We start from the raw sequence: 11,738 nt of genomic DNA on the forward strand, positions 1-11,738 counted from the left end.
AAAAATAAGAAATGCCCTGGCATGTGTGATTGTCTTAAAAAAAAACTTGTTTGTTTTAATTACACAAGTGATTCATGCTAATGAGGAAAGTCAGAAAATAGAAGTAAAACAAGAAAATAAAAATCACCCATGACCCCAAAACCTGGAAGTGACCACGGTTAGCATTTTTGGTGTATACCCACTAGGTCCTTTTACATGTGCAAATTTGCACATGGGTTTTAATAAGGAACACTGTCCTCTATGTGTTACTCTGTGTCCTGTTTCTCAGCCCACCTCCTCCCCCAGCAATTCTGGCAAGCAGCCTTCTGGGACAGCAATGGCACGTCTACCACGTTCTTGCTGGCTGCGTGGAGTACATGTGTCAGATTTCTTAACCTATCTTACCATTGGACACTACAGACCATCTGGTATTTTCAATACCATAAACAAAGCTGCAACAGATATCTTAACAGTTAAATATTTTGTGTACAACTTTTATTCTTTTTCTTTAGGATAAGTTCTGGCACTGACATAAAATAATACAATCTCACGCTCAGTAAGTGTGGGGAAATGCTTTCCAACGCATCATCCTGGTTTCTGAGTGTGGAATCGAGTCCTTATTTGTCTTATCTCTGGACAGGCTCTTCTGCATCCCACGTGGAGACATGGGAAAGTTACTGATCATCTGGTCCTTATTTCAGCCTTTGTCAGTTGCTGATGGGAAAAATGACTTTTGTTCTACTTTTCATTCACAATGTTTTCCTGTTTCCCTATCTGTATATTTTAAAATCAGAACTGGGGGTGTAGCTGAGTGGTGGAATGCTTGCTCAGTATGCATGAGGCCCTGGGGTCCATCCCCTGAAACACACACACACACACACACACACACACACACACACACATACACACCATTACTTAAACTGTGCCTTAACAAGAAATGCTTAAACCATGTATATTTCTCATATTCAATAGCAGTTATAAAATAAAATAGTGCTTAATGAATAGAACCACTATACTTTATTGATTCTAGATTTAGTTTGTTTTCATTACATATTAAATTTTGCTGAATAGCAACTTAATCTAAGGGAATTTTTCACTTGGTAATCATGATTAAATGTTGCACCAATTTCCTGCTCAGATTTGGGAGTGTTAGTGTAAACATTCTATGTATTAGGAGTTCTAAAAAGGGGCTAGAATCGCCCCTGCCCCGGGCATGGGGTCATTGCTCTTCTCTGACCCCAGGGTCACACCCTAAAAAGAGCCCCATGAGGATTTGGGGTGTCTGCAGGGTGGCTTCACCAGGTAGCGGACGGCCTGCACATTTAGGCGGAGGAGACGGCGGTAAAGGCCCTGCAGGCCTGGGCTTGGTGTCAGCTCACCTGGCTGCACCAGGCAGTGGGGGGCATTGCAGCTTTTGCCCCAAGAATGCTGCTGCTCACCTACCTGCAGCTTCCGCTTCTGGGTGAGAACACCTGGGTGACAGGGAGCATCTCGGGGTCACTGGTTCTCGTGGCCTGTAAATCTGCACACACTTCCTCGGTTTCAGGATCGGATTCGACATACCCAAGGGAACTGTGTGGAGGTGGATCTTGCTCTTCTTTCTTCCTAGTTCCCTGCCCTGTGAAAAGAAAAATGAGAGGCATTCCATATCAGGGATGGTCCTTTATTTCCTTTGTAAGGGTCTCCCTCTGACACCCATTCGTGAAGACGTGGAGAGGTTTCGGAGGCCGACTGAGGAAACAGGAATGTCTCATCTGACCATGCTGTGGTCTGACCGGGCAGCAGCCTCTGGGGATCTTTGGAGATGCCTATCCCAGGCCCCACCTGCCCTCCTGAACCCAGAGGCTCCGAGTGGCCCAGCAACCTGCATCTCGACAAGCCTCTGCTGCTCTTCTGGGGGAGGCTCTGGGCTGAGGCACAGGAGCCTCCTGGCTTCTCTGGAGGCAAGTTGGCAGGAGGTGCTGGGCTCACCACAGGGCCACTGTGGTGCCCGGTGGCGTGATAACAGCTTCTGCCTGGCCTCTGCTGGCATCCATTCCACTGGCACCATGTGCCGCCACAGAGCCTCTCCTTGGTTAGGATCACTGCTACTTAGTAATTTTGTATCAACACACTTTATTATTATCAATGTAATGTATCGAAATAACAGCTAAGTATATAACAAGGACAGCTCTGAAACATTGCCTCCCTCCATTCCAAGAGTCAACAATTAATGACTTAATAGTACAAAATATGTGGAAAATTCTGTGTTCCCAAAGTCGAAGGGGGAGTGGCTAACTGGGCTGGAGGAGGAAGCCAGCCCAGGGTCTGCAGATCGGCCTCACCTGGGCAGGCTGGGAAGGTGCTCCGGGCCTACCCAGACCCATCAAAACCTGCATTTCCAAAAGCCCCTGGTACTTTGCAGATAGTGGTTTAATGCTTAAGCTCAGCTTTCCCTGGAACTTGATAAATATTTACTAAAGATGCCTCATTTCTGGCTGGGGGTGTGGCTCAGGGTAGAGCACTTACCTAATGAGCAAGTCCTGTATCCACTCCTCCAAAAGTCAAACTTCTACTTTTTGGGCTTTTTTTTTATGTAATAAAAACTCAACTCTTGTCAAAAGGGCCCTATTAATGTCCACGTGAACTATGCTGAGACATTATTAAGTGTTTCCTGTAAGCAAAGTATTGTCGTAGGCACTTTTGGGGAAAAAAAAAAAAAGGGTGGGGAGACACATTTTTCCTTCCCAAATAGCTACATGAAAATAACAACTGCGTCTCACTCATGCATGGGAAGGAGATTTTAAAATCTTAAAGAGAGGAGCCTTCACCAAATTTCTTTAAGTTGAAAGGAAATTTGAGAACCAGCAGAAAGGGAGATTTGGAAGTTGTATGAAAAGAGAAGGTTCTGGGAGAGGACAGTCTCAAGAGAGTCCTCAGCAGACTGAAAACAACAAAAACAAACAAGAACCCTACGAAATTGGAGAAAAGGGGAGTAGGGAAGTGACAAGTTGAGAAATGTCTCGGTGTCATACGCCTGGGTCAGATGGAGTCAGGGTGAGATCGTGTGCCAGGGAAGAGGAAGCGGCTGCTGTGGCAATTTCAGCAGGCTGCGCCAGGCATGGCATGGGGTGGGGAGGGCTGCACCAGCGGGGGGCTGAGTGGAGACCCCAGCAGCGGGCAGACACCTGGGGGCAAATGGTGACATTGGCAAGAGATCCGCATCTGCTTCATCTGAAGTCCTTGCGGGCAGCCCAGCAGAGTGCAGTGTTGTGTGCGGGGTGGGTGCACCTGCCCCCAGCTGATTGGAGTCTTGATTCACCACCTGTGGCTAAAGGCTTCCCGGTGGCCTGCGAGGCATCCTGATGCCCGGGTGGCAGTGCCTTGCCCTTGGCCTGCAGGTTGCTGACTTTTGCTTTCTGACCTAACTCCTAGAACCCAAGTGGTACCCTCAGCGCCTCTCTGGTGAGTCAAAGCCCTGCAGACCCTGCTGTAAGAAAGAAATTCATTGGCTGCCGGAATGTGGGGTCGCTGTCTGGCCTTATTGCCACTCTTCTGTTCTGAGGGCTTCTTGTCCTGCACACGGATTCCCAGGTGTTTTGGGGCAACATCATCTTTCTAGCAACAAGCTTCATAGGTGCTGCCTGGGGACACGGCCACACTCTGTACCAGCAGCACCTGCCTGGGTTCCCTTTGTGGCAGCTGAGAGATGTCAGCTGGACACAGCTTCAGGGCATCTACCTGCTACCAAGCATTTCAGGAGGCCCGGGACCCAAGAAGGGCTTCGGGTTGTGCTTCTGTTTCTGTGTTGCTTTGGAACACCTGTGGCTGTTTCAATAAGAGCACTGTGGCATCCTGGGTTTGCAGGTGTGTGGCTGCAACACGGTGGCAGCGGCCAGTGGCTCTTCAACAGTCACACACACGGTTCTTATGTTCATGAGAAGTGACACAGCAGTAGCTACGTAGGCAGCAGCGGCAAGTCGGGGTGTGGATTGAACAACTGAAGCAACCAAGGAAGCCAAGATGCCAGAATGCAGTGCTCACAATGGTTACAGTTTCTCTCTGGGGTGATGTAAAAATCTCAGAAGGTGGTGATGGCTGCACATGGCTGAGGATGTACCTTAACGTCACGGAATCATGGAATCACACGCTTACAAATGCTTTTAACCACTCAGCAAATTTATGTTACATATGCTTTGCCACAACACATGGTGGGGGACCCCCAGGGTAGTAACACGTGCCTGCAATCCAAGTTACTAGGGAGGCCGAGGCAGTAGGATCATCAGTTTCCAGCCAGCTGTAGCAACTTAGTGAGATCCTATCTCAAAATAAAAAATAGAGCTTAAAAAGAGCTAGGGATGTAACTCAGTGGAAGAGCACCCTTGGGTTTAATCCCCAGTACCAAAACCACATAAAATTAAAAAAACAGCTATGAAGCTATGGTTTGAATAAAATGTATCCCTGTTGAAACTTATGTTAAAATTTAGTCCTCCCCTAGATATTAAGACGTGGGACCTAGTGGCACCCTGAAAAAGCCAGTGGACTCTTCCCTCGAGTAGATGAGTTCACCCCTTCCAGGAATGGGTTAATGGTTCTTTGAGTGGGTGTGCTGTAAAGGCCAGTTTGGCTAGGGTGCTCCCCGTCTCTGGCCACCCCGTGCCCTGGGTGGCCTTGGGGCTCTGCCCCAGGAAGCCAAAACCAGATGCGGTTCTTTGACCTTGGCCCAGAATCATGAGCCAAAATAAATCTCAAAAACTTGCCCAGACTGTGGCATTGTGTTACTAGCCACTGAAAATGGATTAAGAGATTCAGCTTAAAAAGCCACCAGCTAAATGCCAGTGTGATTGTAGAACATCAAGCAGCCAAGAGAAGGAGCAAGAGCTGAGGGGGCGGCAATGGGAACACAGGTGTCGCTTGAAGTATGAAGAATCGGTGGCCTGCAGGGAAAGCCCTGGGGGGCACTGTGCGCCTCAGCAAGGCCACGGGACCTCTGTTAATGTCAGGTAGAAGAGCTTGGGGACCAAGAGTGGCCAGAGCCAGAGAGGATGCGTTCACCACAGTGAGTCAGACCTAAGGACAGCGTCCGCCAGAGCCGAGCAGCAGGCACTCACGGGTGCTACAGGAGGTCCAGGGCACAGGGCCTCACGCCACCGGGAGCCCCGCAGCCGCCCTGTGCTGAGCTGCCCAAACAGGAAGGAAAAGCCCTTTCCCCTGCTGTGGTCAGTGATCCAGATTTACTTTGGTTGCAGTGTGGAGAAGCTGGACTGTTGTAGGGGCTGGTTCTGGTCTGAATTCTTTGAGTTTTAGTTTCCTTAAACACACTAGACAATGCTAAAAAATCATCAGGTGGTGTTTAAGACCACTTCCTGCTGAGTCCAATTCTCATCTTACTTTTGGTTTTGAATAATTTAAACACTTCTTACATAAACTCCTGGATGGAAAAAAGGTATAAAAGATACAAATTTTTTGGCTGGGCACAGTGGCATAGGTCTGTAATTCCAGTGACTCAGGAGGCTGAGGTAGGAGGATCGTGAGTTCAAAGCCAGCCTCAGCAAAAGCGAGGGGCCAAGCAACTCAGAGAGACCCTGTCTCTAAATAAAATACAAAATAGGGCTGGGGATGTGGCTCAGTGGTTGAGTGCCCCTGAGTTCAATCCCTGGTAACCCCACAATACAAATTATTATTGAATAAAATATTTGGAAAACTGTTATCTAAAAGCATTCCCACTGAGCATGGGAGAAAGTTCAAATGATAAGATCAGAAATACTTTTAAAGCCTTGTGCTTAAGTAATAAACACATCATCCACCCTGAGAGGCTGCATGAACCCCTGCAGCAGCTGGATTCCCTCCAGCCTTAGTCTCCCCCTAGGTCCATGGAGGCTGTGCACCATGCGGAATAGGTACAAGTCCCAATGCTGGCTCCACCTCCGGCAGGTGAGTGACCTCCTGTCCAGGGCCTGAGAGCTCTCTACCATCCCAGGGGGGAGTGCTCACCCCAGGCCCCAGGGACCCCAGGCCCTGCCTGCCCTTCCCTCCTGCTGCTGGCCTGTGGAGTCCCTGTCCCCACGCCACCTTCCCACAAGGTGAAGATCCAATCCAGAAGACACAGCTCTTTCACACGCCTCTGCCTCTCGGGTGCCCAGCCTGAGGTCCAGTGGGTTCCCTCCCTCCCGCTGCGTTCGCAGTGTTCACCTTTCCTGCCGTCCCTCTGGTCATGACCAGTGGCCATTCATCAGGAGCATTTGTTGGTTCAGCTGTTGATTGGTCTGCAGTGTCCCCTTCCACAACCCCGGAGAAAGCACAGCTGCTCTCAGCAGCTTGGCCAAGGAGGGCTCTTGTGGGAGGCCCGGCCTCCCGTGCTGCTGCCTGGGGCCTGTGCTGCCACCCTTTGGCATGGACCCAGGGCACTGCCATTGGGGGTGTCTGGGATGTCCACACCTCCCCAGCTTCTTCTCCCATGTGTCAGGATAAGGTGGCACACCTGCAAGTCGAAGCTCTAAGCAGGGCTGCTCAGACTAAGCACCTGCCTCTCGCGCCTGCAGACCCCATGCAGCAGGTGTGTGGCTGGCTCTCTGCAGTTCTGTGACTCTCAGGCCATGCCCACACTGCTGGCCTACGGACACCGAGCAGTGAGGCTTTGGAGACAGACTTCATGGGAATGACACATGCAGCCTGTGGGCCTTCTGTGATTGTCTTCCACTGTTTGAATGTAAGCACAAACGCCTCCATCCCGCCTGCCATCCTGGAGATTGAACCCACCACAGAGCTACACTCCCAGCCCTTTTTATCTTTTAAGGCAGGGTCTTGCTAAGTTGCCCAGGCTGGTCTTGAACTTATGATCCTCTCACTTTAGCCTTCCAAGTAGTTGGGATTACAGGTGTGCATCACAGTGCCTAGCACATGAGCACATTTTAATAAAAATATTCATCCAAAAATATGTTGTCTTCTGTCAAACCTCGTCTTCATGTTTCCTGGAGCTCTTTCCTGTGGACAGTGGTAGAGCAACTCCCTGTCTGTGGTGTATTTCCTTATGTATTAGGAAATCCGGGAGCGCACCAATCACGTCCCATGTGTATACATTGTGCGTCAACAAACAATAAATGCACAAATCATGGTCACCTCCTGCAGGCTGGGCTCCCCCGTAGGAACTGAGGTGTGGTTGCAGCCCCCATTCCCCAGGAATTCCTGCTCAAAGTAGTCACATTCGGGGCATTTCATTGCCACAAGGTTTAACTGTTATGGTAGACGTGTGCCCAGTTTGCTCTGTACTGTAATATGTTGCCATGCAAAAATTGACGCTCCATTTGTGTTTCTTAATTTAAAATCCTGTTTCCAGAATGAGGCTCCTGAGAACTGTGAGGTTATCCGAGGCTCAGTTCAACTACAGGGCCTCCTGGAAGGGGATGGCTCTCTCGGCACTCTCTACCACTCCTTGGGTTCTTATGAGCTGGCCCTGGTAGTGCCGGGGCACCTCCCCATTACAACAAACCAGAAAGCCTCGTCATCTTGGGTCCCCGGGACCCGGGCAAGGGGAGGCGCTCTGGATGTCCCGTGGGACGATGCTCAGCACATCTGGGAGTCTGAGGGGCAGCACTGCATCAGTCAGGTGGGGTCAACTGGGCCACAAGACAGGGGAGCTGGCAGCTTGCCGGCCTCGCCGAGCCTGCCAGCCCCAGCCTGGGGTTGTGATGTGCTGACAGATGCCCTGGGCCAGTGCCTTCCTGGTGGAACGGTTTTGGATTGGGGTGGTCAGTGGCAGGCAGGGAAGTTCAGTGGCCTGGGCCTGCTTGATATCTGTTAGTGCTGGGGGGTGCAGCACAATTGTTGGTGACATTTTGAAGACATGAACTCTCTTTCTGATCTTAGTCGAGAAAAGCACAGTATCAATTTATTCCCCCAGGTTTTTTTTATTGGGTTTTATAACTATGCATAATAGTGGGATCATTATGCCATATTTGCACATGCTCATGGCTGAATTTGGTCAGTGTCCCTCACCAGCACCTTCCCAATCCCGTCCCTCCCCCTTTCCGTTACCCCACTTGCTCTGTACTACTATCTCCTTTTACTGGTGGCATTATTTTAATTAGGTATCTCACACACACACACACACACACACACACACACACACACACACACATCCCTGTGGTAAATTTGTACACAGGCACAGTTGTGTACAAATAATCTCATAGATTTTGTTCCCCGGCCCTTTCACTTCCTCCTTCCCCCTTGGTCTCCTCCCTCGGTTCTGTTGGTCTTCTGTTTTTGTGAGATCCCCATTTAAAAATTTCCTCTCTCTCTTTCTCTGGATTCCACATATCAGAGAAAACATTCAACCCTTGACTTTCTGGGTCTGTCTTATCTCACTCAGCATGATGTTCTCCGGTTCCATCTATTTACCAGGAAATCACATAATTTCCATCTTTCTTTATGGCCAAGTAAAACTTCATTATGTGTATATACCACATTTTCTTTTCTAATCATTTATTACTGTTGTTATTATTCTTTTGGTGCTGGGGATCGAACCCAGGGGTGCTTTACCACTGAGCTACATCCCCATTCCTTTTTTAAATTTTGAGACAAGGTCTTGCTAAGTTGCTGAGACAGATTTCTAATTTGGATCCTCCTGCCTCAATCTCCCGAGCTACTGGGATTACATGTTTGCGTCACCATGCCTGGCTCATAGGTACCACATTTTCTTTATCCACTTGTTTAGTGAGGAACACCTGGTCTTGTTCCATGACTCTGATATTGTGAATTGCACTGCTATAGACATTGATGGGCATCGCTATGGTTGGGTGATTTTAATTGTTTTGGATCAAGACAGAGGAAGGGGATACTGGGGTCACACAGTGATTCCATGCTTAGTGTTTCGAGGCACCTCCATACTGGTTTACACAGTGTGCTGATTTTCAGTTCCACCAGCAGTGCCGAGTGCACCTTTCCCCACATCCTCCCCAGCCGTCACTGTTGTGTGCATTCTTGATGATTGCGGTTCTACCTGTAGGGAGATGACGAAATTGCAGTGTAGTTTTGATTTGCATTTCTTGATTGCTACAAATGTTGAACATTTCTTTCCCGTTATTGTTGGCTGTTTACATTTCTTCTTTTGAGTAATGTCTATTTGGATCCTTTGCCTGTCTATTGGTTGAGTTGTTGTTGTTGTTGAGGGTTTTTTTGAGATTTTTAAAAATCTACTGTGGCTATTAAGAAGAGTAGCTGGCAAAGATTTTCTCTCATTCTATAGTTTCTCTTTTCGCATTCTTAATTGTTTACTTTGCTAAGCAGAAGATTTTAAATTTGATGGCTTCCCACTTATTGATTCTTGATTTTAATTCTTGAGTTATAGGGTCTTGTTAAGGAAGTTGGTGCCAGTGCCAACAGGAAGGAGTGTTGGCCCTGTGTTTTCTTCTAGCAGCTGTAGTATTTCCAGTCTAAATCCTAGGCCTTTGATCCATTTGAAATTGGTTTTTGTGCAGGACGAGAGATAGGGATCTAGTTTTATTCTTCTATATGAATATCAATTTTCTTGTACTATTTCTTGAAAAAGTTACCTTTTCTCCAATCTGTGATCTGACACCTTGGCCCAGGATTGGATGACTGTGTCTATATGGGCTGGTCTCTGTGTCTTCTATTCTATTCCATTGGTTTCCATGTCTATTTTGATGCCAATACCATGCTGTTTTTGTTACTCTGGTTCTGTAGTATTATTCCAGATCAGCTATTGTGATGCCTCCTGCATCATTCTTGCTCACAATTCCTCTAACTATTCTTGGTCTTTAATTTTTCCACATGCATTTTAAAACTTTTTTTTTCTAGTTCCATGAAGAATGTCATCAGTCCTTTGATGAGGGTCATACTGAATGTGTGTAGCACTTTTGGTAATATGGCCATTTTGACAATATTAATTCTGCCTCTCCAAGAACATGGGAGACCTTACCATCTTCGGAGGTCTTCTTCAATTTATTTCTTCAATGTTCTTTAGTTCTCATTGTGGGGTCTTTTACCTCCTTGGTTAGGCTTATAGATAGATATACTTATATATCTATGTATATAGATATACTTATATATCTATGTACATATCTATGTATATATATATACTTATATGTATATAGATATACTTATATATCTATGTATATACTTATCTATCTATCTCTCTATATATATCTATATATCTATATCTATATCTATATCTATATGTCTATCTATATCTATCTATCTATATCTATATCTATATCTATATCTATATCTATATCTATATATATATATATATATATATATATATATAAAAAACTAACCAAGGAGGTAAAAGATATATATTTTGAGGCTCAATTGATATATTTTGAGGCGATTGTGATTGGAATTTGCTGGTTTCCTTCTCAGCAGAATTCATCATTGGAATATAGGAAAGAATAGGAGAGTTTTGAGTGTTCCAGAACATGTTTGCTGGCATAGGATCAGCTTCTCTGGTCTTGATTCTATCTTGACCTTCAGAACTTAAAAGGTCACTTTTGTTTAGAGGAAAAGAGGGAAAACCAGAGTAGGGAAACTCACCTTTTATATTTGGGAGGGAAAGAAAACAAGTTTCTCAAACTCTGCACTTTTAGATTTCAAGATTTTTACTTCTTCCAGTCAACACAGGGTTGAATACTATGTTTTAAGAAATAGGGGAGTTACATTTAAATTTTAAATCTGAAACTCTGGATTAATTTTTAAAGGTAAATCTAGGGGCCCTTTTCCAGTGAAATCACTGCACTGACACCTGCTATGAAAATGACCCCAATATCCCCAGTTCTCCAGCCCTTGAGCCCATATTTCCTAAAATTGCCAAATAGCATGATCTAAACATCCTTTCACGAATGCAAGACGCGCCACCCTTGATCAGGGCTTCCTCCGTTCTGAGCCCCTTCTCAGGAGGAGGCCCCTGGGCCAGCACCCTCTTGGCAGCCTCTCGCCTGGAAAGGCCCCCCTCCCCCAGCAAGCCAGGTCCGCCAGACACCTGCCCTTGGTCTCCAGCGTGACTCAGGCTCTAAAGACGTTTGTACAGGTTTGTGGGAACCGGAGTGGAATCACAGTGTGAAAAGAAAGCAAAAACTCGGGGAAATGCAGCAAAAGAGAGGGGCCCCTGGGCCTCCTCCCCCTTATCCCAAGAAGCCCACCAGCCTCCGTTCGCCCATGAACATGGCGTCCTCAGAGTGGGACCACCGCCCTCCTCCTGCTGCAGAGCTTCTCAGCCCCGCTGGGCCTCAGCCTCTCCGTCCCAGAGGCGACCCGAGCTCAGTGCTGAGGACCCAAAGGCCATGGAAGCTCCTCCGATGCCGGTGCGGCTCCTTGGAAAAGGGCAGTTCATTCCCCAAGTGGTGTCCCCGTCCACGGTCTGTGGTCACAGCCATACACGGTCAGCTGAGGTAAGAAAATGTTCACTGAAAAATCCCAGAGAGAATCATAAGTTCTAAGTCCTGTGCCGTTGAGAGTGCTGTGAGGAGGTCTCTTGCCCCCACCCCGTCCAGTCCACAGAAGAAATGCACCACCTGCCGCCATCGCTCTGCGAGGGTCAGAGGTGTCCGCGATCAGACCTGCTGTGGCACCCCAGAGCTCGGGTTCCAGGACTCTTGTTCCGCCTGATAATGGCCCCAAAGCACAAGAGTGGCAATGCTGGCAACTTGGAGACCCAAGGAGAAGCCGTAAAGTGCTTTCTCTAAGTGAAAAGGTGGCCATTCTTGACTCAATATGGAAACGGACAAAGAAAAAGAATTATGGGCTAAGGCAGCTGTGGTACATGG

At 47.5% G+C, this 11,738-nt stretch overlaps 1 long non-coding RNA gene across 2 annotated transcripts; it reads right to left on the bottom strand.

Annotated features, from left to right (window-relative positions):
* Positions 1–457: 457 nt before the first annotated feature.
* LOC143379091 (uncharacterized) lies at positions 458–2,125 on the bottom strand. Of its 2 annotated transcripts, none has more exons than XR_013088415.1 (3): positions 1,804–2,125; positions 1,423–1,597; positions 458–693 (listed from the first exon to the last, which is right to left on the bottom strand). It is a non-coding gene; the product is annotated as an uncharacterized LOC143379091 (long non-coding RNA). The 2 variants fall into 2 exon arrangements; XR_013088414.1 differs by having other exon boundaries at positions 1,844–2,123.
* Positions 2,126–11,738: the final 9,613 nt, after the last annotated feature.

The sequence above is a fragment of the Callospermophilus lateralis genome, chromosome 1 (assembly GCF_048772815.1).
Source record: "Callospermophilus lateralis isolate mCalLat2 chromosome 1, mCalLat2.hap1, whole genome shotgun sequence".
NCBI classification, from domain to species: domain Eukaryota; kingdom Metazoa; phylum Chordata; class Mammalia; order Rodentia; family Sciuridae; genus Callospermophilus; species Callospermophilus lateralis.